General features: G+C 35.8%; 6 non-coding genes across 6 annotated transcripts; 3 read left to right on the plus strand and 3 right to left on the minus strand.

Moving 5' to 3' along the window:
* Positions 1-5,344: 5,344 nt before the first annotated feature.
* On the minus strand, positions 5,345-5,416 carry Trnap-ugg (transfer RNA proline (anticodon UGG)). Its single transcript has one exon. It is a non-coding gene; the product is annotated as a tRNA-Pro (tRNA).
* A 110-nt stretch (positions 5,417-5,526) lies between these two features.
* On the plus strand, positions 5,527-5,598 carry Trnap-agg (transfer RNA proline (anticodon AGG)). Its single transcript has one exon. It is a non-coding gene; the product is annotated as a tRNA-Pro (tRNA).
* A 10,624-nt stretch (positions 5,599-16,222) lies between these two features.
* On the minus strand, positions 16,223-16,294 carry Trnap-ugg (transfer RNA proline (anticodon UGG)). The gene has a single exon. It is a non-coding gene; the product is annotated as a tRNA-Pro (tRNA).
* A 110-nt stretch (positions 16,295-16,404) lies between these two features.
* Positions 16,405-16,476, plus strand: Trnap-agg (transfer RNA proline (anticodon AGG)). The gene has a single exon. It is a non-coding gene; the product is annotated as a tRNA-Pro (tRNA).
* A 10,988-nt stretch (positions 16,477-27,464) lies between these two features.
* Trnap-ugg (transfer RNA proline (anticodon UGG)) lies at positions 27,465-27,536 on the minus strand. The gene has a single exon. It is a non-coding gene; the product is annotated as a tRNA-Pro (tRNA).
* A 110-nt stretch (positions 27,537-27,646) lies between these two features.
* Positions 27,647-27,718, plus strand: Trnap-agg (transfer RNA proline (anticodon AGG)). Its single transcript has one exon. It is a non-coding gene; the product is annotated as a tRNA-Pro (tRNA).
* The last annotated feature ends 278 nt before the right edge of the window (positions 27,719-27,996 follow it).

Genomic DNA, 27,996 nt, shown 5'->3' on the forward strand with positions numbered 1-27,996 from the left:
TTCAGATTGCATATTAAAATGAGTACTTGTTTGCTTTGATATATTTGTTATAAATTATTTAACTGATTTATTATATATGAATATTTTTCTTTAGTATGGTATGCAAATATTGAACTCAGTTGAAATCTGTTTCATTATATATATGCTATATAATGACTGAATCTCATTACACTAAAATGAAGGTACGCTGCATACAGTTTATCTATGTGATATGACTACCGTCAAACCTTGCTTATAAAACAGAAATATTGAAATAATTACAATTGTATGTATTGCTTGACCTTCACTTTCTATAGGTGTGACGTCATTGTCCAAAGACTCATGAATAGCGAATATGCATTTGTTAAAGCGGGATCAGTTGGCCTATTTTAGAAATAAATAAAAATAATAATAAATTAAAAAATTTTCTCATGTATTCTAATCAAACTTGATTTGTAGCATCTTTATTAGGCCCACAGCCAACTTTGTTCAGCTGGGACATTTGACCCCTTTTAGGGGCTGCTAGAGCTAAAACTAGAAATGCCTTTATACAGTGTCTCATGAACAGCTTGGCGGATCTTTGTCATACTTGGTCTGGAGCATCATTATAAGGTCCTCTTCCAAATTTATTTACACAGGGACTTGGGTCCTATTTGGGACCCCTAAAGCTAAAAGTAGATATGCCTTTCTTCGCATTAACCACTAAAATGTAATGGATTTTTATCAAACTCGATGTGTAACAATATCGTAAGGTCTCCTGCTATTTTGTTACAAATGGGGATAGGGACCAATTTAGCTACAAATATAAACACGTTTAATGACCTCTTCCCATGAACCGCTTCATGAATCTTCATCAAACTACTGCTGTAATTATTCGTCTAAGGATATACGAAACAAAATTGCAACCCTACGAAACTTTTGTGGAAAAATTAAAAGAGAACCATTTAAATTGTTAAAGTGCGGTGTTTAGTTTTGCAATTAGAAAAATGTTAGATGAAAGATGAATGTTAGATGAAAAATTCATAAACTTCTTTCCTTATTACAATTCGCCGACCATCATTTTTAAAGATATTTCTTGTTTGCCTTAAAAAAATCATGAAATAAAACTGTGTTACAGTAGAAACTGCATAGGTCGCTCAACACGGGTTAATTGAGCCTGTTCATGGACGGTAGTGGAAATGCATGCTATCGTCTACGCCCTCTAGCCCCAGGGTTAGCAGAACTCAACATTTCCACATGCTACAAATACAAAAACCAATTAGAGACACACAGATGTGTTCATACGGTGGTGCACATGAAAACTTCAATGATACACTTGCATGTAATTTCGTGAAAAGCGGCGTACTATGTCCCCAGTTAAAATAATGGGTTTGCTCTAAACGAGAAAACAATGGGCAGAACTGCACAAACTGGAATTTAGAAATGGGATCTGAGGTTATGGAGCCTGCATGTCACAGGAACTGCCAAAAGACAAAATTAAAAAGCAGGCACCATATCCAAGGGGTTATTATACAATACCCAAAACTATGAAAGCGGGGGTATTGGAACCACTCAGGCCGAAAAGTTCGGATATGCACGTGTTTTAACTAATAAAAATCACTTTACTTACAAACAGTGTTGATTACGGATCGGTTGCAAGAATAACCAAAGTTCTTATTAACATCGGCATCAAGACCCGCATTAGAAAAAAAAGCAGCAATCTTTATTCCGATTTGTATGGTTATCATCTTGATGCCCGTCTTGTGTATGTCATGCTGAGACTGAAATGTTAAGCATATTTTAGCTGCAAAAGATTGCAGCCTGCAGAGGGGAATACTGATTTTAAAATAGACAGTAACATTACTTTTTTCCGTAACGTTGATACTTTTTCTACCAACGTCTACGCACTTTTTTTTACCTGATTATCACACCTTTAACAATAACCAACATTTCTGTAGGTCGAGAGATGTCATATGCTTACCAAAAATATTCCATCTCGGGATTAGTGATTCCCATATAGGGTAAGTGGTAATCCAATCTGGACGTTTTATTTGCATTGATATTGTCTAAATTCAGAAAAATACTAACTTAAAGGTCAGTCTGCAAGATAAAATCACTACAGGGTATACGGAGAAATCCGATCACCAACAAACCTTGTCACAAAGCTAACTTTCTGGTACGCAGATTTTATTTTGCTAATATGTATTAAGAGACAGATAATAAACTTGCGAATTTAATAGAACTTTATTCCAAAAGAGAAATTTAATCGGGTAATCAACATAGTGCATTTTCTAATTTCCCCCTTCGTTGTCTTTTTTTGCTTGATTTTAATTGCATTTTCCCCATGAGGTCAAATGATCTAACTTCTTGTAAGATTGCGTGCAGTTCTGTTTAATGAACTGGTACCTTTATCCTACAAAAATACATTTCTAATAAACGAAATCAATTTCAGACGGGAATAGAAATTGTCAACATTGGTTTGATTTTTTAGATTCAAGATTGTCTTCGAAAGGTCTGAAAGATGTCTAGGTTGTGGATAAACTACTCATTTCAACAATTGATTAGAGTCAACATGTTCTCAGTGAATATCACGTAAGGAACAAGAACATAATGTATAGTAGCTTAGAATTTAATATTTTAAATGGCTTCATAAGTATTGGTATACGTAAAATAAGGCATTTGTTAGCATTATGATTGGTGGTGGGAACAGTTTATAATCGTTCCAATATTAAAACTCACAAGCTTTGTTTAAAAGCACAACTTGTTTGTTCCTTTCGCGTAAATGCATTATTGTGAGGTTCTCTCAAAAGTTTGTAAAATGGTTCCACTTGACCGTTAGGGAACGCCACAGCTCAAAATAGAAAAACCATTAAATTATCTCTCAATAAGAACCGTCTGATAGATCATCACCAAACTTGGTCCTTAGCAACCTTGTTAGGTCTTAACATATTTCCACAAGACTGATTTAACGGGTCCCAGGGATAACAAACTCCACTCATGAACCACTTGACGGAGTATCATCAACCTTGGTCTGTCGTATCCTGATAAGGTTCTCTCCTACATTTATTTGAATTATCCAGTTTGACTTATTTTAGGGTCACCAGACATAAAATAGAGAAGAATGTTTAAACTTATTCATGTACTGTTTGATGAATCATCACCAAACTTAGTCTGAAGCATCCGTATAAGTGTTCAGATGACTTTCTTGACTGATTTTAGGGGACACCAGATGCTAAAATAGAAAAATAAATATGTAAACGACTTCTCCTCCTGATCTTGCTGATGAATCTTCACCAGACTTGGTCTATAGCATCTTTCTCTCTCAAATTATTTCAAATGGCTCCGCTTGACTGATTTTAGGGGCTGCCAGAGCTAGAAATAGAAACACCTTTTAGATTTAAAGCATTTGTTACCATTAATGACTCAGTATGTCATACATAATATCTGAGGTGAAATAGTCAGTTTCAGGTGAGCGATTTAGGGCTACTTTTTCCCTCTTGTTTCAAATAGCATTCAAGATGCATGTATTATTTCTGTATTGTTTGGAATCATAGTCGCGGCATATCGAACACGGCTGCCGTATTTTACACGGATGTGTCAAAACTGTTCAAGGGAAGACAAACAATTATTCTCTTGGCCAAAAATGAGCTGACAACTGCCAATACAGTGAAGGATGTAATCAAATAGGTATCAATCTGAGTTAGTGTATGTTTGTGTTTACAAGTATTAATAATCATATCCACAATGCAGAAACTTGTCGAACTGTATCATGTGTCACATTTGTTTTCTATATATTATGTCGTATATTGATAGCAATTCAATTATTTTCCCGCCATGTTACAATATTTACGTCCAAGAAGGAGAGCACAAACATGAGTAATGTGGCTATTTTTTGTTAAATGGAAACTCACACTTTTGATTACATTTTCGCGTAGAGTAAAAGTTAACCAATTAAGATTTAAATAAAAGTTTCATTGTTACTGTTGTAGCTTGACCTCTTTAATCATGTGGCCAAATAAAAGTGTATTCTATTCATTTTGTCACAAAACAGCGATGAATATCCAATAGGGAAAGTCATGCTCCAAAATAAAAACGACCTCCCCAAACGTTAACCCAGCACGACCAACACAAACCCACAGAAAGCAAACACAAGGACAAAACGAACAAATAAAGGAACACGGTGGGGCACGGTCAGTGGCAAAACCATCACTTGGGAGCTTAAACTGGTTTATGGTGCATCTAATCTCACTCTTACCCCCACCATGTTAAAAAGTCAAAGGACAGTGTAAATAAAAGTTATCCCCGCCAGCAGAAACCCTAACATACGCAATGGCAACGGAAGGTATTTAGATTTATATTGCCTTTAAAACAAAATGGTTGCCTTATCAAATGCTGAAATGTTTATAATCGAAAATTCTTTCGTTGCCATGGGGATTTAAGAAGTCCTAAAGCAGAACTACGTTGTCTTTTTTCTTTAAGAATAATCATTTCAGACGCAAATAGTAAGCCTACTGCACTTTTTATTGCGTGTCGCTCCTAATGAGTAATATATTATCTAATATCATGGCACAGAAACATGTCGAAGTATTGCATATGTCACATTTATTTTTCTAGATTAGGCCGTATTTATCAGTTATTCTATTTTCTTTAATTATGCTACGCTTTTATGGCTTATGTCAAAGATATCAACAACTTTGTAATATATCATCGTATTTTGGTTCCGCTGAGAAAATTTCTGTATCCATATGTGATTCATCATTCAATAAGAAATACGTAAAATACACATGGTGATACAATATTTCGATGCCATTGATACATTTAATGTCCGATTAAAACATTCCATGGTGCAAAGAACTCTGTACGGTTGTCCTAATTGCTTTCAAAATAATTAGGACACCACCTTTTGCTATCTTGAAGGACAAGATCGTTGTTACCATTATATTTGTCTTATGGTTACAGTTATAAATAAGGGTTATTACATATAAGAAATCATCTGTCGTCTGTGTGACTTCTGGTCCTTTGGTATCATTGAGTACATTCAATGTTTATGAGAACTGCAGTTCCACTTAGGCCGGTGCCAGGAGAGAATGAGGGGTGTTGCACATTTTATAATCTCTCATGAACTGATCCAATAAAACCGAGTCTATTATTAATTTGCTTGGTTGCGTTCTATACTTCCAAATAATCTTTTTACAGTTTTCATTAAGGCGGCTTCCTAAAGTGTTCAGCTCCCTCCATATTTTTTTATGCGCCAGTTTGTTGTGTAAAATGCATATAATATAACGCCACAAAGTGAGCAGATATTACTTTTCATTTGTTAACACTTGAATGCATTAGTTTAAAAGAATTGAATCATATACAAAACATTAGTGTTTTAAAAATGACTGGGCTCGTCCGGGATTTGAACCCGGGACCTCTCGCACCCAAAGCGAGAATCATACCCCTAGACCAACGAGCCGCTATATTTAATATTATAAAGGCTGTATGCTTATCTGTTTATACTTTTATTTGCGGTCTTATTAAATTTCTTGTTCCTGTTCAAACTATTTCCTTACTAAAAGTAATAACGGCTCGTTGGTCTAGGGTTATGATTCTCGCTTAGGGTGCGAGAGGTCCCGGGTTCAAATCCCGGACGAGCCCTACTTTTAACAATAAATACAAATTCGTCATTTTTCACCTTCTGTCGTCTTTTCTTGTGTCAGGTTAGGGAGAGAAAGTCTACAGGCCCTGTAAGAAAGTATATTATGTTGAAATTGAAGTCTTGAAAAGATGAACTTTTAATCGGTTAAACGAGGATTAAAGACATGCGAAATAACAGTAAAAGGCAAAAAGCGAACAAAGTTAGAGTTTAGGTACATAAAACTTGCATTAAGCGACCATCTGAAGGAACTGGTCTCTTAATACAACATAATTTGTTCTCAAGCAAAATAAAAATGAACTAAAAAGTGGCCTCTAAAATTAGGGGGTCTCTAAATTGGCGTAGGTCCACTAGTGTATGTACCGCTTTCACTAAAAGAAAATAATTTTCCTAAGAAGTATTTTAAAGTTTAACGTCATAGATATTGTTACGAGCATTTTGCTTTTTTTAACCTTTTGCTTGAGGTATTTTTTTCAGAAATTGTGTCTGAAATCATTCATCGAGTTTCCCGAGTCCTCTACGATTTAAAAAAATCCGTAGAACGCTCCTATGAGTTAAAGATGTCCATACGGACGCCGTACGAGTTTGCCAAATTTGACTGAAAACCTACTCATAGTTCTTGTGACCAGGGTATAAGGCTCATTTACTTTACAATAAAGGATTTACAAAAAATAAAATGTTAACTAGTTTAAAGTGTAACTGATGATTATACTTACCGTATAATGTAACAATGCCATATTTATATAAAAGCTATTTAAAACTAAATAACACCGTGTTTCAGAGTCAGAAGCCATTGTATATAAAGGTATCCTGGACGGGTAAATCCCTTACAGTACCGGTAACAACAGGCGCAGTACATAAATCACAAAAACATGTCTCGTGTAAAATATATTTATATATTTGTTGAAAAGGGACTGTTTCGAAGGTATTTTTTTCATTCAGGGATATCAAATTTCCGCATTCGAACTGAAAGGTATCAAGAGGTAAACTTTATATGCAAAGCAGTATCTCATAATATTATGCTTTTGGATTGGGTGCAGGCTTACGTTTTTCAACATAAAAAATAATTCCATCAACAAGTAATACTCCCAAATGTTTTCGATACTCCAGTACCCTACATCTGTTTAAATAAAATCTGGAAAGTAGATCCCTCGGAAGCACCGAGAACAAGGCAAACAGTGAAAATTGCAGACTCGGTTTGATTGAGTCTGTTCATGAGCAGTAATGTAAAATGCAACACTGCCCACGCCCTCTAGCACCGGCTTAAGCAGTATTCAATCTTCAAATCTAAATGAGTTGAAATCAATGATCCAAACCAAATCAAAAGTCATTACAGCATTGCAAATGCTCATTTAACAACTCGTATGGTCAAACTTGTTAAAATTAAAGTGACAGAATATAAGTTGTAATGTTCTGTAATGCCAGCTAATGACTCGCCGAATGATGGTAAAAGGTTTCTAGTAGTGTAGTTAGTAGTCGAGAGCTGCAAAAAACATTACGGTGACCAAATAACTTTATTAACTACGTTGTCTGTTGATGACGCTCCACAGATATATGTAGGGTCAGCATGATAAGTAGGGGCGAGGCGTTAGTCGAGTCCCCATGGTTATCAAACTGACCCAACATATTTCTGTGGAGGGTGACACTAAAAACCTTGATCATGGATTTGTTTTACCCACTCAGTAAATGAACTGTTCCATCGACAACTTTTACAAATATTGGGGTCGTCATGTGACCGCCATTTTAAGGGTAAAAATGCTATTATAATCTTGTGGGAGATAAAAGAAAGAAGCTTCTTGTTTGTTTGGATGTACTTCCAAGCTCATGAGTATATTCTAAGAAACAGCAAGAGTTTCTGCATATGCGCGTGACCGAACGTACTTTAGTTGCTACTTCAGTAAAGGTTAGAAGGCATTAAATGCCGAAGCTACTATTTTCTATGTAAAATGATAAGTTATAACATGTTTTAATCAGCATTTCTAGCCTTTCACTTCTTACGAGAGTACCCTTGTCTTTGGAGTTCTGTCTTTAGCCAATCAAGAAATACCAAAAATATGGGGTTGACCATAATGCAATAAAACCATTGCACGTGATGAAAACGCTAATACTGCGTAGGAAGAATTAGCTAAAATAGGGAGATAGCAAATCTACGGATCGCGGGGTTGTGAGTTCGATCCCCGGGCGCGACGTATACTAGTACTCTCTCCAACGATTTGATAAAAGACATTGTGTCAGAATTCATTCGTCCTCCATCTCTGATTCATACCTTAGGGGAAGTTAGCAGATACTTGCGGAGAACAAGTTTGTACTGGTACAGAATGCAGGGACACTGGTTAGGTTAACTGTACGCCGTTACATAACTGAAACACTGTTGAAAAACGGCGTTAAACCCAAAACAAACACAAAAAAAAAAACACAACAGTACAGCGTATTGTCGGGGTGAAGAAGTAGTCGTACAAATACTACGGCGCCCTAACACATTCTACGCTTGACAAACATGTCACGGTACCTTCCAGACGCACTGCTCCTCAGTCGGGTGTGTTCCAGGTTTCGTTTAACATCAATTAAGAAATAAATCAAATAAAACATTGAAAAGAAATCTGCAACCCAAATTTTTCTTAACTTTCTCCGCCATTTTGAACTGAAGGAACAACGTCTCAGCCATAAGTTGAACTATAGGTATAAAGTACGTCATATCCGTTCAGCGTCTCTGCCACAATAGTTGATCTATAGTTACAATAATAGGTGATCAAACTAGGTCACAGTGATCACGCAGCGGGTCGGTCAGATTATCCCACCGTTATATCTACAAGCCAGTTTAGACTACAATACCAAGGGTAGAGTTCACAACTGGTCAACTCAAAACAGTTTATCTGCAATAAGAGTATCTTATTAGTTGCTCTTTAAACTTGTAATGAGTATTTTTGTTTAGTTTGTGTTGGGCTTAACGTCGCACCGACACAATATGGCGACTTTCTAGCTTTGATGGTGGAGGGAGACCCTAGGTGCCACTCCGTGCATTATTTCATCACGGGCGGGTACCTGGGTAAAACCACGGACCTTTTATTCCGTAAGTCAGCTGGATGGCTTCCTCACATGAAGAATTCAACGCCCTGAGTGAGGCTCGAAACCACATAGGTTAGGGGCAAGTGATTCGAAGCCAGAGACTTTAACCACTCGGCCACGGAGGCCCATGTAATGAGTAAGTTCTACATTTCTAAAAGATAACATGTTCTCGCAGAACATGGAACATACATGCAAAATGTGAAAGTAACTGTTTGGTCAGCCTTTTCCGAAGCAATGCATTTCCTTGATTCTCATTAAACATTCTAAGTATCTTAATTAATTTTGAAAAAAGATTTGGTGGTAAATACTTACGCGTTTAATGATTGTTTCTTCACAAGGACAACATAGAATAGAATATTTTTCAATAACGAGGTTGCGAACTCATGTACGTACATAAACACTATGATTCAGTATAGTCACAGTGCTTTTTTCTTTAATTCGAACTTTTTTGTCTGTATTCTCTGATAAGTTACCAATGTTGTAAATACCCTGTGAATATAGCGTCGCGATTTCCAAGCTCTTGACATATAGGAACATTTGAGATGCGTTTACTTGTATAACAGACGTCGTCAGAAACAAATTACTGAAGCAACTGCTATATACTAGACACATTAGGGAGATAATATATATAGTAGACACTGACATTAACTTCTGTTCACTGTACACTTAACAAATGTCCTAACATTAAACTTCTCATTTTTAGAGTAAAATATTTTTTGTCAGTTTTTCTAACTAAATCTAATCCATATTTTAATTTGATTTTTCACATAATTGAAGCAAAAATAAGTGATCCCATATATGGAAAACTTGTATTGTGTAAGAAAAAAATTCAAAAAGCACGGGTGTGTTCAGTTCTTACTGTTCCGTCAGCGATTTATGTTTTTGTGTGTGTGTGTGTGTGTGTAACGGTTGCACCGATGCAATTATAGAAACAAGGAAGAATATCCAACAGGGAAAGCCACGTTCTAAAATCGCAGCCTCCCCAAACGCAAACCCAGCACGCGGACGCGCACACGATCAACACACACGCACACACACACACAGAAAGCAAACACACAAAGACAAGACAAACAAATATAGGAACATAGTGAGGCACCGCCTTGGAACGGTCAGTGGCAAAACCACCACTGGGGAGCTTAAACCGGTTTATGGTGCACCTAACCTCACTCTTACCCCCACCATGGGTCGTATGGCGACTTTCCAGCTTTTGATGGTAGAGGAAGACCTCAGATGCCCCTTCGTGGATTATTTCACCACCGGTGGGCACCACGATTAAACCACCGATCTTCCGTAAGCGAGCTTGATGGCTTCCTCATATGAAGAATTCAATGGAGGTAGCCCTTGGTGAAATAATGCACGTCACGGATAAATAAAAAACAAAGAAAAATATCAAGCAGGGAACGCCACGCACCAAAAACTTTTGCGTGCCCAGAATATAGAGTTGCTTGAATGTTAACAAAACACTATTAAATTTGTCTTTTCTTTCCGTCTCCACTCCGTCCAATTTCCGAAATAATACTGCATATAATAGCTTCTGTACATATTTTTAACTACATTCACGAAATGAGCAATACCCATCACATCAATTTTCCTCGTCTACGCGAAATACTTTTCCCACATGATCCCAGAACACATTAGGATACTTTCATACGGTTGCCACACGGCACTTAAGACCGATTTTGCTTTATAGTCGATGAACTAGTTTGTTTTCAGTTCTTCGACACTAACAAGCTCTAGTAAGTAATTTGACTGTCAGTACGCTTTCATCGCGTATCTTTAATATGATTTTCGTGTGTAGAAGTACGCGGTTTGCGAATATAAAACTGACACAGACTAAAATTCTTCTGAGTGACGGATCTTATAATTATAAATGTTTTATCTCGAATGAGCATCTTTAAAGGAACAACTACTTACAATGTAACATCAATTAAATTAAATTTTATCTACAGATTTAGTGCAAGGGACAATGTTCTACGCAAGTTGTTGGCAGAGCGGAATGTATATTGACAAGATTATTACATTAAAATCTAGACAACGTTATTAATCAAGTACATTAAGAGCATTGCAAATATTCTTGAAATCAATATTCCACGCATTCATTTCTTTCTAACAACGAAACTTACCAGGAAGTCGGTTAACTAGTATCAAAACAGAGTTGCAAATATGACAAATATTTACCAATTTTGATTCGCTTAAATTCTATTGATAGTAATTTTTGGCAAAGTTTATTGACACGAAAGGTTTCTCCTGAATAAATTAATTATTCCTTTGTTTGTTTTTACAAGGTTTATGAACAGTTTCTTTTCAATAACTTATACCAAATTGGAAATATTGAACTGAACGTGGAAAAACGATTTGTTTCCAAATCGCTCAACTGTACAGACTTATTGCTTTCATTTTGTTACGTTACCGATAAAATAAGGCATTTGTTAGCATTATGATTGGAGTGAACAAGTTTTGTATAACAGCACACCTCGTTTGTTCCACTCGCGAAAATGTTCTGTCTAGAGTTCGCGAAAAGATGGCCATTGGCGCTGTTTGTTTTTGCGTGGATCTACGAAATAAAATTAAATTGATATGCGATGGATATGGTGACTCGCTTCTGTCGTAATGGCGCCTCCGATGATACCGTCCAACATATTTTCCGTACTTGATCATTCATCATGGTCTTTTACCGATAAAAGTATCCGCATGAATACCAACATCATTACGCATTTGACGCGACGTTTCTGTGTTTCTTTTCTTACGGAGAAAATTAAACATAGATTGTCCTGTACAATACGGAATGTGTATTTGGAGTTTAGCCCTATCGTCATGGCTAAAGCCTGATATTGAGTGTTAAACCAACTGCAGACTCCCGACAGATTGGTTGCTGATAGAGCCCGTTAGGTCTGCAGATAGTTTAACAGGACAGAAACACTTTTAACGCCTTTTCTAGCATACAACGTGGTAAAAGCTAAATTAGATTAATATCACATGTGTATCGATAAACGTTCATTTCCATTTTTTAATTATGCGTAATTTATACTTTTACGTTTCGCCATGCTCCGCACATATACAAAATGGTGCGTTAACAGAACTTCCCTGTTTACAAACCTTTACTTTCCTGTTAATGCTAGTATAGCACGTTTGATATAAAAATGTTATAGAACCTCTGTACGGGTGGAGTAACTGTCGCGATTTTGTGCTAGAAAAATTGTTATTGTGCTTTCCATTTTCCATTTACCTGATCAATATCTAAACGTTTCAGCTTACCTGTAACCAAAGGTTGAGTGTGAGCTATTGTGATGGGACATGTCCGTCGTCTGGCGTTAGATTTACGCCTTTAAATGACTTCCCCTTACGAACCACTTGGTGCATCATCACCAAAAATAAGTACAGCATCCTTGTAAGGTCCTCTCTCAAGTTTGTTCTGCTTGACAGCTTCTCATAGACCCCTTAGTGGAACATCACCAAACTTGGTCTGTAGCATCTTTGTAGTTTTCTCTCAAACTATTTTAATTGCTCCGCCTGTCCGAGCTAAGAACATTCATGATCAGTGTGCCATCCATAATATCTGAAATGAAATAATCAGTTTCAGGTGAGCAACTTAGGGCCATTATGATACTTGTTTTAAATAGCAGTCAAGATTCATGTATACCTTTTTTTTTAATCACTGACGTGTTATACCGACAGATGTGTCAAAACTGATAAATAATTGAAAACAAAAATCATTTTCTTGGCCAAAACTAGGTGACAACTGTCAATACACTGAAGGATGTAATCTAATCGATATCTATCTGAGTTAGTGGATGTTTGTGTTTACAAGTTTATATATTCATCTCCATGGTGCAGAAACTTGTCGAACTATATCATGTGTCACATTTGTTCGACGCCGCCCTGAAGGCGGTGTCGAGTATATGGGATACACCTATATTTCGGACCCTGTAAAGATGGTAATGAATAGTTTCGGAGTGATAAACTGAACACAGTGAATAGTTTGTAAAAGGATCAACGATATTGCACAATACATTTTAGTGAATAAACAAAAAAATGGCAAAAAGAAAACATAAAAAATGTATGTAATGCAACTTATTATGTGATTTAAAACAATGCTATCTGTCTTTCCTCTCCTTATTTGTAGAGCAGAACATATTTTTTTATTTACAATTTCGCCAAAAATGTTGATCCGATTTATTGATAAGGGAGGTTACTCTGTAAGTCAAGTTTTCTATTTCTATTCTTAGCATGACCTACTTACCTATCTCATTTTCTATAAATAGAACATACCGCAGATATACCATACTGCAACGCGTGAATCGCCTGGACAAGGGAGCGTTCGTGTATTTAACAATAATCTTGCAGTAAACTTCGAAGAGAATATTAAAAAAAAAAATTATGGAAAATTACAATTTGCCTGTACAAACATTCCTTGGAAAAAAAACGTATTTACAAAGTAAATAAAGGAATCAATAAGCATAGATATGTTGAAATGAACGAAGGAAGTGCCACTGTTAACTTATTTTCAACCGTTTGTCTTATTTTCTTTGTTGATAGGTACAGTGATGTAATTTCAGAATGCGCACACTTTTGCAAATTCCTATTTCTATTTGTTTTTTTTGTTTGTTTTTTTTTTGTTGTTTTTTCTTTCTTTTTTTTTTTTGCTTATGTGTCATATAGATCTACTCATTGTTTACAGATATACACTGTCAACTAAGGTGTGCAATAGGCTAAAGAGCATTTGGCTGAATTTGTCAGTGACAAGTTAATACTTCTTTAAATGTGGTTAGATCGAAATATCAAAAGCCATGAGACCATAACTTATCAAAGCATCAGTGACTTTAAAATAGAATTCCTTGTTGAATTTATATGTTCATTGATTTTATATGACTAGTCAGTTGCTCTGGTTCTATTATTTCTTGTTACTTGCTTCTTTTTTTCTTTTTTGTTTTTAATTTAATAGATAGTTTTTGTATTTGTCCATTCCTGACAAAAAAAATTCATTGAAATATTTTCGACACTTTGGCAGTGGGTTATTATGCTTGCTAAATTTCTTGTAATATTAGATTTGAATCTAGACTCTGACATACTCCTAGTAACCTTACAGTTCAACGAGGACTTCAAGTTTATCGTTCGTCCGAAAAAAAATGAATTCTATGATATTCAAAAGTATATTAGAAAGATTCATGCTTGTGAATAGGGGCAATATAGAGATTATTTATGTTTTTATGTTATATCATTCTTTTCTTGGACAAAATTTTTGGTTGTTTTTGGCAACGGAAACAGTAAATTGCTGTGTATAATCTGCATTCTGAAATCTATAAAGTAGGTGACTAAGGTCCATAAAACTTCATCAGTAAATAGAAAATACTCATTACATTACAAGATAATAAAAATACTGGTTTCTGTGAACCACAACTTTGAAATAATTTCAACATTTCCTCATTTCCCAACAAACTGCATTTCTGTGAAACTTCATACACACGCTCCTGCATATAAGAACTTTTCACAGGAGGTGACCTTAGTTAGTGAAATAATTACTTTAATTTTGTATGTAAAGGGACCACTTACTCGCAATGTTAATGTCATTGCAGGTAGAGGATTTGTATTGCATGGTAAAACTTTTCTATCATGTTTATTCTTCATGTTTTAAACAGTTTATAACATATATTGTTTTATGTGCTAATGTTGATAACTTGTAGCCAGTCAAACTAATAAAGTAATGATTAGGTGATTTCTCATATTGCAATAAATGTACTTCAGACACAACACTTGGCGGCGTCTTTGATGCTTGCATCAATGAATTTCCTTGTTTTCTATAGATTATGTCGTATATTGAAAGCAATTCAGTTATTTTCTCAGCATGTTCCTAACAGGAGCATAACATGAGAAATGTGGCTATTCTTTGTATAATGGAACATCACGATTTTGATGACATGTTCATGTAGAGAAATTGTTCAATTCAGATTTTAATTAAAAGTGTATTCTGTTTATTTTTTCACAAGCCGTTATGTATGAATTGGTGTCTCTGCATTGCTATTTATTTCATGTTCACATTTTGAATCCTTTACACCAAGACCTAACTGTTGTCAAAATTAACTCTACGGCTGACTGTTTTACACTTAATACACGTGATACAATAGATTCCCGGCAACATTGATGCTACCGGTATAACGGCAACCGGACAATATTCTTAGTCTTCTGAATAACTGACGTTATACTGTCACTTTGATTTATCAAAAACTGCAGAACTACCTATGCAAAGTAAATGCTTTGAGAATTTTCGAAAAAGGACCATTGGAGTTTGAATTTTATTTATTAAGTAGATGATTTATTATAGTTTTCTAGGTTTTAAATGGAATGAGTAATAATTTTTTTTTAGCTGGAAACATTAGAGAAATTGTCATTTAGAAATTTATGTAGTTTAATACAAGGTACACGTTTAAACAAACTAAATCTTTCATTTGGATTTATATTGCCTTTGACATGAAATGGTTTCCTTATCAAATGCTGAAATGTTTAGAATTGGAAATTTTATCGTTGCCATGTGGATTATAGACTCTGAAGCAAAATCAAATTGAGAACTACGTTGTCTTTTTCTTTAAAAAAAATCTTTTCAGTGTCGCTCCCAACAGCCAGGCCTGACGATTCGCAATAATTTGTACATCAGAAGCATTTCATATATACAGTGATGCAATTTAATGACGGAGTATTTAATTAAATGTTAGCGCGTTATCTGAAAGATTCCGATTCCCAGCAGTAATATATGATCTAATATCATGCCTCAGGAACATGTCGAAGTATTGCATATGTGACATCTGTTTTTCTAGATTATGCCGTATTTCATTAGTAATTCTATTTTCTTTAATTACGATACGCTTTTACGGCTTATGTCCAAGATCTCAACATCTTTGTAATAAATCATCGTATTTTGATTCCGCTGAGAAAATGCCTGTACCCCTATGTGATTCATCATTCAATAAGAAGTACATAAAATACACGTGACGATACAATAGTTCGATGCCACTGATGCACTTAATGTCCTACTAAAACATTCCGTGGTGCAAGGAACTCTGTAAGGTTGTCTTTACTGCTTTCAAAAACGCCGCCTTTTGCTATACTGAAGGTCAAGATCGTTGTTATCATTAGACATATTTTATCTAATCTTATTCAAGGTTAATGGCATTATTCCGAATGTGTAAAGTTTGACAAATGGAATTTTCGTTGTGAAATTATGTGCACTGGAGCTGTAACCGGTCACATTTCATGAGTGTCCTAACATGTAGAAAATTCATTTGATAGTGATCTCACACGACAGCCCAAATACGTCTAAGTATGTATCACCATTTACAAAATAGTGGTACATGTGTTCTTAAGTGCGGACATTTCCCTATCCTTTATGACTCTGGTGGCTTCAGATTAAAGCGTTCAACTCCCTACATTATTTTATGCTCCAGTTTGTTGTGTTAAATGCATATAATATGACGCGACAAAGTAAGCAGATATTTTTTTTTACATTTGTTTACACTTGAATTAATTAGTTTAAAAGAATTGAATCATATACATGTTTTCAAAATGACTGGGCTCGTCCGGGATTTGAACCCGGGACCTCTCGCACCCAAAGCGAGAATCATACCCCTAGACCAACGAGCCGCTATATGAAAAACTATAAAGGTTATATGCTTATCTGTTTAAACTTTTATTTGTGGTATTATTAAATTTCTTGTTCCTGTCCGCATTATTTCCTTATCTAACGTAATAACGGCTCGTTGGTCTAGGGGTATGATTCTCGCTTAGGGTGCGAGAGGTCCCGGGTTCAAATCCCGGACGAGCCCTACTTTTTTACAGTAAATACAAATTCGTCATTTTTGACCGTCTGTCGTCTTTTCTTGAGTCGGGTTAGGGAGAGAAAATCTACAGGCCCTGTAAGAAAGTATGGTATGTTAATATTGAAAGCGATTTTGTGAAGTCTTGACAAAATGAAATTTTTAATCGGTTAAAGGAGGATTAAAGATTTGCGGAATAATTGTAAAGTGCAAAAAGCAAACAAAGTTAGAATTTAGGTACAGAAGAACTTGCATTAAGCAACCATCCTAGGGAATTGGTCTCTAAGTACAACATAATTTGTTCTTGAGCAAATCAAAAAAGAACTAAAAAGTGGCGTCTAAAATTACGGGTTCTCTAAATTGGCGTGGCATTATTAGTGTATGTACCGCTTTCATAAAAAGATAATTATTGTTCATAAAAAGTATTTTAAACGTCATAGATATTGTTACTAGCATTTTGCTTTTTTCACCTTTTGTTTGAGATACTTTTTTCAGAAATTGTGTCTGAAATCATTCACCGAGTTTCCGAGTCCTCTACGAGTTCAAAAACTCCGTACCACGCTCGCACGAGTCAATGATGTCCGTACGGACGCCGTACGAGTTTGCCAAAATTTGACTGAAAACCTACTCGTTAGGAGTTCGTAGCGTTCTTGTGACCGGGGTATAAGGCTCATTTACTTTACAATAAAGGATTTAACAAGAAAAATAAGATGAATGCTAGTTTAAAGTGTAACTAATGATTATACTTACCGTATACTTACCTGTGAAGTTTCCACTTTTCTCTATTTTATGTAATATAAAAGCAATTTAAAACTCACATAACACCGTGTTTCAGAGTCAAAAGCCATTGTATATAAAGATATCCTCGACGGGTAAATCCCTTACAGTACTGGTAACAACAGGCGCAGTACGTAAATCACAAAAAAGAGGTCTCGTTTAAAACATATTTATATATTTGTTGAAAAGGGACTATTTCGAATTTTTTTTTCATTCAGGGATTTCAAATTTCCGCATTTAAACTGAAAGCTATCAAGAGGTAAACTTTATATACAAAGCAGTATCTCATAATATCATGCTTTTGCATTGGGTGCTGGCTTACGTTTTTCAACATAAAAAATAATTCCATCAACAAGTAATACTCTCAAATGTTTTCGAGACTCAAGTACCCTGCATCTGTTTAAATATCAAATCGAAAGTCATTACAGCATTGCAAATGCTCATTTAAAAACTCGTATTGTCAAACCTGTTAAAATTAAAGTGACAGAATATAAGTTGTAATGTTCTGTAATGCCAGCTAATGACTCGCCGAATGATGGTAAAAGGTTTCTAGTAGTGTAGTTAGTAGTCGAGAGCTGCAAAAAACATTACGGTGACCAAATAACTTTATTAACTACGTTGTCTGTTGATGACGCTCCACAGATATATGTAGGGTCAGCATGATAAGTAGGGGGCGAGGCGTTAGTCGAGTCCCCATGGTTATCAAACTGACCCAACATATTGTGGTGGGTGACACTAAAAACCTTGATCATTGATTTGTTTTACCCACTCAGTAATTGAACTGTTCCATCGACAACTTTTATAAATATTGGGGTCGTCATGTGACCGCCATTTTAAGGGTAAAAATGCTATAATAATCTTGTGGGAGATAAAAGAAAGAAGCTTCTTGTTTGTTTGGATGTACTTCCAAGCTCATGAGTATATTCTATAGTAAGAAACAGCAAGAGTTTCTGCATATGCGCGTGACCGAACGTACTTTAGTTGCTACTTCAGTAAAGGTTAGAAGGCATTAAAAGCCGAAGCTACTATTTTCTATGTAAAATGATAAATTATAACATGTTTTAATCAGCATTTCTAGCCTTTCACTTCTTACGAGAGTACCCTTGTCTTGAAGTTCTGTCTTTAGCCAATCAAGAAATACCAAAAATATGGGGTTGACCATAATGCAATAAAACCATTGCACGTGATGAAAACGCTAATACTGCGGAAGAATTAGCTAAAATAGGGAGATAGCAAATCTACGGATCGCGGGGTTGTGAGTTCGATCCCCGGGCGCGACGTATACTAGTACTCTCTCCAACGATTTGATAAAAGACATTGTGTCAGAATTCATTCGTCCTCCATCTCTGATTCATACCTTAGGGGAAGTTAGCAGATACTTGCGGAGTACAAGTTTGTACTGGTACAGAATGCAGGGACACTGGTTAGGTTAACTGTCCGCCGTTACATAACTGAAACACTGTTGAAAAACGGCGTTAAACCCAAAACAAACACAAACATACACAAAAAAAAAAACACAACAGTACAGCGTATTGCCGGGGTGAAGAAGTAGTCGTACAAATACTACGGCGCCCTAACACATTCTACGTTTGACAAACATGTCACGGTACCTTCCAGACGCACTCCTCCTCAGTCGGTGTGTTCCAGGTTTCGTTTAACATCAATTAAGAAATAAATCAAATAAAACATTGAAAAGAAATCTGCAACCCAAATTTTTCTTACCTTTCTCCGCCATTTTGAACTGAAGGAACAGCGTCTCAGCCACAAGTTGAACTATAGTTATAAAGTACGTCATATCCGTTCAGCGTCTCTGCCACAATAGTTGATCTATATTACAATAATAGGTGATCAAACTAGGTCACAGTGATCACGCAGCGGGTCGGTCAGATTATTCCACTGTTATATCTACAAGCCAGTTAAGACTACAATACCAAGGGTAGAGTTCACAACTGGTCAACTCAAAACAGTTTATCTGCAATAAGAGTATCTTATTAGTTGCTCTTTAAACTTGTAATGAGTATTTTTGTTTAGTTTGTGTTGGGCTTAACGTCGCACCGACACAATATGGCGACTTTCTAGCTTTGATGGTGGAGGGAGACCATAGGTGCAACTCCGTGCATTATTTCATCACGGGCGGGTACCTGGGTAAAACCACGGACTTTTTATTCCGTAAGTCAGCTGGATGGCTTCCTCACATGAAGAATTCAACGCCCTGAGTGAGGCTCGAAACCACATCGGTTAGGGGCAAGTGATTCGAAGCCAGAGACTTTAACCACTCGGCCACGGAGGCCCATGTAATGAGTAAGTTCTACATTTCTAAAAGATAACATGTTCTCGCAGAACATGGAACGTACATGCAAAATGTGAAAGTAACTGTTTGGTCAGCCTTTTCCGAAGCAATGCATTTCCTTAATTCTCATTAAACATTCTAAGTATCTTAATTAATTTTGAAAAAGATTTGGTGGTAAATACTTATGCGTTTAATGATTGTTTCTTCACAAGGACAACATATAATAGAATATTTTTCAATAACGAGGTTGCGAACTCATGTACGTACATAAACACTATGATTCAGTAAAATCACAATGCTTTTTTCTTTAATTCGAACTTTTTTGTCTGTATTCTCTGATAAGTTACCAATGCTGTAAATACCCTGTGAATATAGTGTTGCGATTTCCAAGCTCTTGACAAATAGGAACATTTGAGATGCGTTTACTTGTATAACAGACGTCGTCAGAAACAAATTACTGAAACAACTGTTATATACTAGACACATTAGGGAGATAATATATAAAGTAGACACTGACATTTACTTCTGTTCACTGTACATTTAACAAATGTCCTAACATTAAACTTCTCATTTTTAGAGTAAAATATTTTTTTTGTCAGTTTTTCTAACTAAATCTAATCCATATTTTAATTTGATTTTTCACATAATTGAAGCAAAAATAAGTGATCCCATATATGGAAAACTTGTATTGTGTAAGAAAAAAATTCAAAAAGCATGGGTGTGTTCAGTTCTTACTGTTCCGTCAGCGATTTATGTTTTTTGTGTGTATGTAACGGTTGCACCGATGCAATTATAGAAACAAGGAAGAATATTCAACAGGAAAAGCCACGTTCTAAAAACGCAGCCTCCCCAAACTCAAACCCAGCACGCGGACGCGCACATGATCAACATACCTGCACACACACAAAGAAAGCAAACACACAAGGACAAGACAAACAAATATAGGAACACAGTGAGGCATCGCCTTGGAACGGTAAGTGGCAAAACCACCACTGGGGAGCTTAAACCGGTTTATGGTGCACCTAACCTCACTTTTACCACCACCATGGGTCGTATGGCGACTTTCCAGCTTTTGATGGTAGAGGAAGACCTCAGATGCCCCTCCGTGCATTATTTCACCACCGGCGGGCACCACGGTTAAACCACCGATCTTCCGTAAGCCAGCTGGATGGCTTCCTCATATGAAGAATTCAATGGAGGAAGCCCTTGGTGAAATAATGCACGTCACGGATAAATAAAAACTTTTACGTGCCCAGAATATAGAGTTGCTTGAATGTTAACAAAACACTATTAAATTTGTCTCTTCTTTCCGTCTCCACTCCGTCCAATTGCCGAAATAATACCGCATATAATAGCTTCTGTATATATTTGTAACTACATTCACGAAATGTGCAATACCCATCACATTAATTTGCCTCGTCTACGCGAAATACTTTTCCCACATGATCCCAGAACACACTAGGATACTTTCTTACGATCGCCACACGGCACTTAAGACCGATTTTGCTTTATGGTCGATGAACTAGTTTGTTTTCAGTTCTTCGACACTAAAAAGCTCTAGTAAGTAATTTGACTGTCAGTACGCTTTCATCGCGTATCTTTGATATGATTTACGCGTGTAGAAGTACGCGGTTTGCGAATATAAAACTGACACAGACTAAAATTCTTCAGAGTGACGGATCCATATAATTACAAATGTTTTGTTTCTAATGAGCAACTTTAAAGGAACAACTACTTATAATGTAACGTCAATTAAATTAAATCTTATCTACAGATTTAAAGTGCAACAGACAATGTTCTACGCAATTTGTTGGCAAAGCGGAATGTATATTGACAAGATTATTACATTAAAATCTAGACAAGGTTATTAATCAAGTCTGTTACGAGCATTGCAAATATTCTTGAAATCAATAATCCACGCATTCATTTCTTTCTAACAACGAAACTTACCAGGAAGTCTGTTGACTTGTATCAAAACAGAGTTGCAAATATGATAAATATTTACAAACTTTGATTCGCTTAAATTCTATTGATAGTAATTCTTGGCAAAGTTTATTGACACAAAAGGTTTCTCCTGAATTAATTAATTACTCCTTTTTCTGTATTTACAAGGTTTATGAACAGTTTCTATTTCAAAAACTTATACCAAATTGGAAATATTGAACTGAATGTGGAAAAACGATTTGTTCCTAAATCGCTCAACTGTACAGACTTATTGCTTTCATTTTGTTACGTTATAGGAGCAATTTTATTTAATCACTAGCTTTTCTTGTTGCGAGATCTGTTTTAATATCAAAAGAAGTTTAAATGTCGTGTTTGATCACATTTGAACAAAGACAAATATCAAACAGGGAATGCCACGTACCAAAATCGCAGCCTTCCCAAAACGAAACCTACAGCACGCAGACGTGCACACCACAAAAACACACACACATACACATATACGTGCGCACACACAAAGTCAACACAAGAGAACAAAACGAACAAACAAAGGAACACATTGAGTCAAAATAAATAAGTATAAACTAAACACAATTATTACCGCCGCACGTAAAACAATTTTCTCTCCAAGTGTTGATTCAGCCTTAGCTTACAATCATTGTTGATTACGCATTAGTGGCAAGAATAACCGAAGTCCTTCTTAACATCAGCATTAAATTTGGAATGATCTTTCATTCAGTATACGTGGCATATACGATTTTCAGCTGTTTATAAGACCCATATTAGAAATGAGTGCAGCAATCTTTATTCTTAAATGATAATGATCTTGCTGCCCGTCTTGGGAATGTCGTGCCGAGTTTAAAATGTTTAGCATATTTTTTCCTGCAAATTATTGCACCCTGCAGATGAGAATACTACATGCATTGCAAAATAGACAGTTAATCACTTTTTCCTTAACGTTGATAAGTTTGCTATTATAATCTACGTATTTCACATGGGGAAATACCTGATTATCATACCTTAAACAATTCCAAGCATTTCTGTAGGTCGAGAGATGTCATATGCTTACCAAAGGTATTCCATGTCGGGATTAGTGATTCGTGTATAAGGTAAGTGGTCATCAAATCTGGACGTTTTAGTTGCATAGGTAATGTCTAAATTCAGAAAAATACTAACGTAAAGGTAAGTCAGCAAGATAAAATCACTACATGGTATACGGAGAAATCCGATCACCAACAAACCTTGTCACAAAGCTAACTTTCTGGTACGCAGATTTTATTTAGCTAATATTATATTAAGAGACAGATAAACTTGCAAATTTAATAGAGAGCAATTTAATCGAGTAATCAACATAGTGCATTTTCTTATTTCCCCTTCATTGTCTTTCTTTGCTTTTCTTTGCATTTTCCCATGAGGTCAAATTATCAAACTTCTTTCAATAGTTCTCTTGTCAGATTGCGTGCAGCTCTGTTTAATGAACCGACACCCTTGTCCAACAAAAATACGATTCCAAGAAACGATAACAATTTCAGACGGGAATAGAAATTGTCAACAATGATTCGATTTCTTAGATTTAAGATTGTCTTCGAAAGGTCTCTGTCCTGAAAGATGTCTTGGTTGTGGATAAACTACTCATTTTAACACTTGATTAGAGTCAACACGTTCTCAGTGAATATCATGTAAACAACAAGAACATAATATATGGTAGCTTAGAATTTAACATTTTAAATGGCTTCATAAATAGCTCAGTAGGGAGAGCGTTGGTCTAAGGATCGCGGGGTCGCGAGTTCGAAATCATTCGTCCTCCACCTCTGATAATTCATGTGGGAAAGTTGGCAGTTACTTGCGGAGAACAGGTTTGTATTGGTACAGAATCCAGGAACACTGGTTAGGTTAACTGCCCGCCGTTACATGACTGAAATACTGTTGAAAAACGGCGTTAAACCCAAAACAAATCATAAATATTGGTTTACATAACATAAGGCATTTGTTAGCATTATGATTGATGTGAACAAGTTTTGTATAACAGCACACCTCGTTTGTTCCACTCGCGAAAATGTTCTGTCTAGATCTCACAAAAGATGGCCATTGGCGCTGTTTGTTTTTGCGCGGATCTACGAAATAAAATTAAATTGATATGCGATGGATATGGTGACTCGTTTCTGCCGTTTTGGCGCCCCCGATGTTACCGTCCAACATATTTTCCGTATTTGATCATGCATCATGGTCTTTTACCGATACAAGAATCCGCATGAATACCAACATCATTACGCATTTGACGCGACGTTTCTGTGTTTCTTTTTAACGGAGAAAATTAAACATAGATTGTCCTGTACAATAAGGAATGTGTATTTGGAGTCAGCAATGTTAAATTACTTAATATTATTTAGCCCTATCGTCATGGATAAAGCCTGATATTTAGTGTTAAAACAGCTGCAGACTCCCGATGGATTGGTTGCTGATAGAGCCCGTTAGGGCTGCAGATAGTTTTACATGAAATAAACACTTTTAACGCCTTTTCTAAGCTAAATTAGAATAATATCACATGTGTATCGATAAACGTTTATTTCCATTCTTTAATTATGCGTAATTTATACTTTTACGTTTCGCCATGCACCGCATATATACAAAATTGTGCGTTAACAGAACGTCATTGTTTACAAACCTTTACTTTCCTGTTAATGCTAGTATAGCACGGGTGGAGTAACTTTCACAATTTTGTGCTAGAATAATTATTATTGTGCCTTCCATTCTCCATTTACCTGATCAATATCTAAACGTTTCAGCTTACCTGTAACCAAAGGTTGAGTGTGAGCTATTGTGATGGGACTTTATCCGTCGTCTGGTGTTAGATTTACGCCTTTAAATGACTTCCTCTTACGAACCACTTGGTGCATCATCACCAAAGATAATTATAGCATTCTTGTAAGGTCATCTCTCAAGTTTGTTCAAATTGTTCTACTTGACTTATCTAACGGACTGAAATAGAAACACTAAACAGCTTCTTCTCATAGACCTCTAAGTGGAACATCACCAAACTTGGTCTGTAGCATCTTTGTAAAGTTTTCTCACAAAATATTTCAACGGCTCCGCCTGCCAGAGATAAGAACAGAAAAAAGCTTTAAGACTTAACAGAGCTGCTACCATTCATGATCAGTGTGCCATCCATGATATTTGAAATGAAACAATCAGTTTTAGGTGAGCGACTTAGGGCCATTATGATACTTGTTTTAAATAGCAGTCAAGATTCATGTATAAGTTTTGTACTCTTTTTTTTTAAATCACTGACGTGTTATACCGACAAATGTGTCAAAACTTAAATAATTGAAAACAAAAATCATTTTCTTGGCCAAAAAAATAGCTGACAACTGTCAATACACTGAAGGATGTAATCCAATCGATATCTATCTGAGTTAGTGGATGTTTGTGTTTACAAGAATTAATATTCATCTCCATGGTGCAGAAACTTGTCGAACTATATCATGTGTCACATTTCTTTTCTATAGATTATGTCGTATATTGAAAGCAATTCAGTTATTTTCTCAGCATGTTCCTAGAATGAACATAACATGAGAAATATGGCTATTCTTTGTATAATAGAACATCACGATTTTAATGACATGTTCGTGTAGAGAAATTGTTCAATTCAGATTTTAATTAAAAGTGTAATCTGTTTATTTTTTCACAAGCCGTTATGTATGAATTGGTGTCTCTGCATCGCTATTTATTTCATGTTCACATTTTGAATCCCTTTACACCAAGACCTACCTGCTGTCAAAATTAACTCTACGGCTGACTGTTTTACACTTAATACACGTGACACAATGGATTCCCGGCAACATTGATGCTACCGGTATAACGGCAACCGGGCAATATTCTTGGTATTCTGAATAACTGACGTTATACTGTCACTTTTGATTTATCAAAAACTGCAAAACTACCTTAAGTAAACGCTTTGAGAATTTTCGAAAAAGGACCATTGGAGTTTGAATTTTATTTATTAAGTAGATGATTTACTATAGTTTTCTAGATTTTAAATGGAATGATTTATAGCTTTTTTTCTAGCTGGAAACATTAGAGAAATTGTCATTTAGAAATATTTTAATACAAGGTACACGTTTAAACAAACTAAATCCTTCATTTGGATTTATATTGCCTTTGAAACGAAATGGTTTCCTTATCAAATGCTTAAATGTTTAGAATTGGAAATTTTATCGTTGCCATGGGGATTTAAGACGTCCAGAAGCAAAATCAAATTGAGAACTAGGTTGTCTTTTTCTTTAGGAAAAATCTTTTCAGACGCAAATAGTAAGCCTACTGGTCTTTTTATTGCGTGTCTCTCCCAACAGCCTGGCCAGACGATTCGCAATAAATAGTACATCAGAAGCATTTCATATATACAGTGATGCAATTTAATGACGGAGTATTTAATTAAATGTTAGCGCGTTATCTGAAAGATTCCGATTCCCTGGAGTAATATATGATCTATTATCATGCCTCAGGAATATGTCGAAGTTTTGTGACATCTGTGTTTCTAGATTATGCCATATTTCATTAGTAATTCTATTTTCTTTAATTATGATACGCTTTTACGGCTTATGTCCAATACCTCAACATCTTTTTAATAAATCATCGTATTTTGATTCCGCTGAGAAAATGTCTGTATCCATATGTGATTCATCATTTAATAAGAAGTACCTAAGATACACGTGACGATACAATAGTTCGATGCCATTGATGCACTTAATGTCCGACTTAAACATTCCGTGGTGCAAGGAACTCTGTAAGGTTGTCCTTACTGCTTTCAAAATAATTAGGACGCCGCCTTTTGCTACATTGAAGGTCAAGATCTTTTTTATCATTAGACATATTATATCTAAACTTATTCAAGGTTAATGGCATTATTCCTAATATGTAAATTAAGTTTGACAAATGGAATTTTCGCTGTGAAATTATCTGCACTGGAGATGTAAAGGCCCATCTAGACGGTACTCCTTGCTGTATAAACTTTAAACTATACATCAAAGTTTACCGTGTATATGGGGTCTACTACACTGTTTTATAAACCTGTCTGGGAGTATACAGCAAGTTTTTAGGATAGAGCATGTTCTATTTTTGTAAACCTTGGCTGTGCCGATTTTGTTTATTTTACCAATTTCATCGAATTAAAGCGAATTAAAGTGTTGTTGTATGACATTCCAGAAGTACTGAGAGTATGAAAGTGTACAATTTATGAATTTATTTGTGATTATATACAAAAATGTCGGCTAGTTGGAGCATCGCAGACACAGAAAAAATAATTGAATATTATCATTGGGAAGAAGAATTATGGAATATAAGAAATCCTGATTATTCCAAGAAAGACTGCAGAGAAAAAGCACTTTTGACAAGAGGTGTGACTAATACCAACAGTTCAAGAAATGAAGGTCTGTCCATGCGTATAAAGTTTTTAAATAATGTCGGATCTTCAGCATCAAGTTCATGTAACAGTGCAGTATATGCACCAAATGTATCCCTCCTGGCTATCCATGACCTCATCCATTGTCTTCCTATTTGCTTAACAGTAACACAAATTATTACTAAACAAACACAAAACAAAAACAAAAGTCTTCTTTAAGCATTTACATTGTGCAGAAGGAATGTTGGAAGGATAATGAGTTGCATAAACCATGATTTGCCGTGTAGATGTACAAGGTGTACTCTTTAAAAAAATGTACACCTCAGGTTTATACAGCAAGGAGTACCGTCTAGATGGGCCTTAACCGGTCACATTTCATGACGTGTCCTCACATCTAGAAAACCCATTTGATAGTGATCTCACACGACAGCCCACGTACGTGTAAGTATGAATCACCATTTATAAGATAGTTGTATTCTAAATAATGATGCCACAAAGTGAGCAGATATTTCTTTACATTTGTTAACACTTGAATAAATTAGTTTAAAAGAACTGAATCATATACAAATCATTAGTGTTTTCAAAATGACTGGGCTCGTCCGGGATTTGAACCCGGGACCTCTCGCACCCAAAGCGAGAATCATACCCCTAGACCAACGAGCCGCTATATGAAATACTGTAAAGGCTAAATGGTTATCTGTTTAAACTTTTATTTGCGGTCTTATTAAATTTCTTGTTCCTGTTCGCATTATTTCCTCATCTAATGTAATATCGGCTCGTTGGTCTAGGGGTATGATTCTCGCTTAGGGTGCGAGAGGTCCCGGGTTCAAATCCCGGACGAGCCCAACTTTTTACAATAAATACAAATTCGTCATTATTGACCTTCTGTCGTCTTTTCTTGCGTCAGGTTAGGGAGAAGAAATACATAGGCCCTGTAAGAAAGTATGTTTTGTTGTAATTGAAAGCGATTTTGTGAAGTACTGACAAGATGAATTTTTAATCGGTTAAACGAGGATTAAAGACTCGCGAAATAATTGTAATACACAAAAAACAAACGAAATTAGAATTTAGGTACAGAAAAACTTGCATTAAGAGACCACCTGAGGGAACTGGTCTCATAATG

This window comes from Mercenaria mercenaria, chromosome 17 (assembly GCF_021730395.1).
Source record: "Mercenaria mercenaria strain notata chromosome 17, MADL_Memer_1, whole genome shotgun sequence".
NCBI classification, from domain to species: domain Eukaryota; kingdom Metazoa; phylum Mollusca; class Bivalvia; order Venerida; family Veneridae; genus Mercenaria; species Mercenaria mercenaria.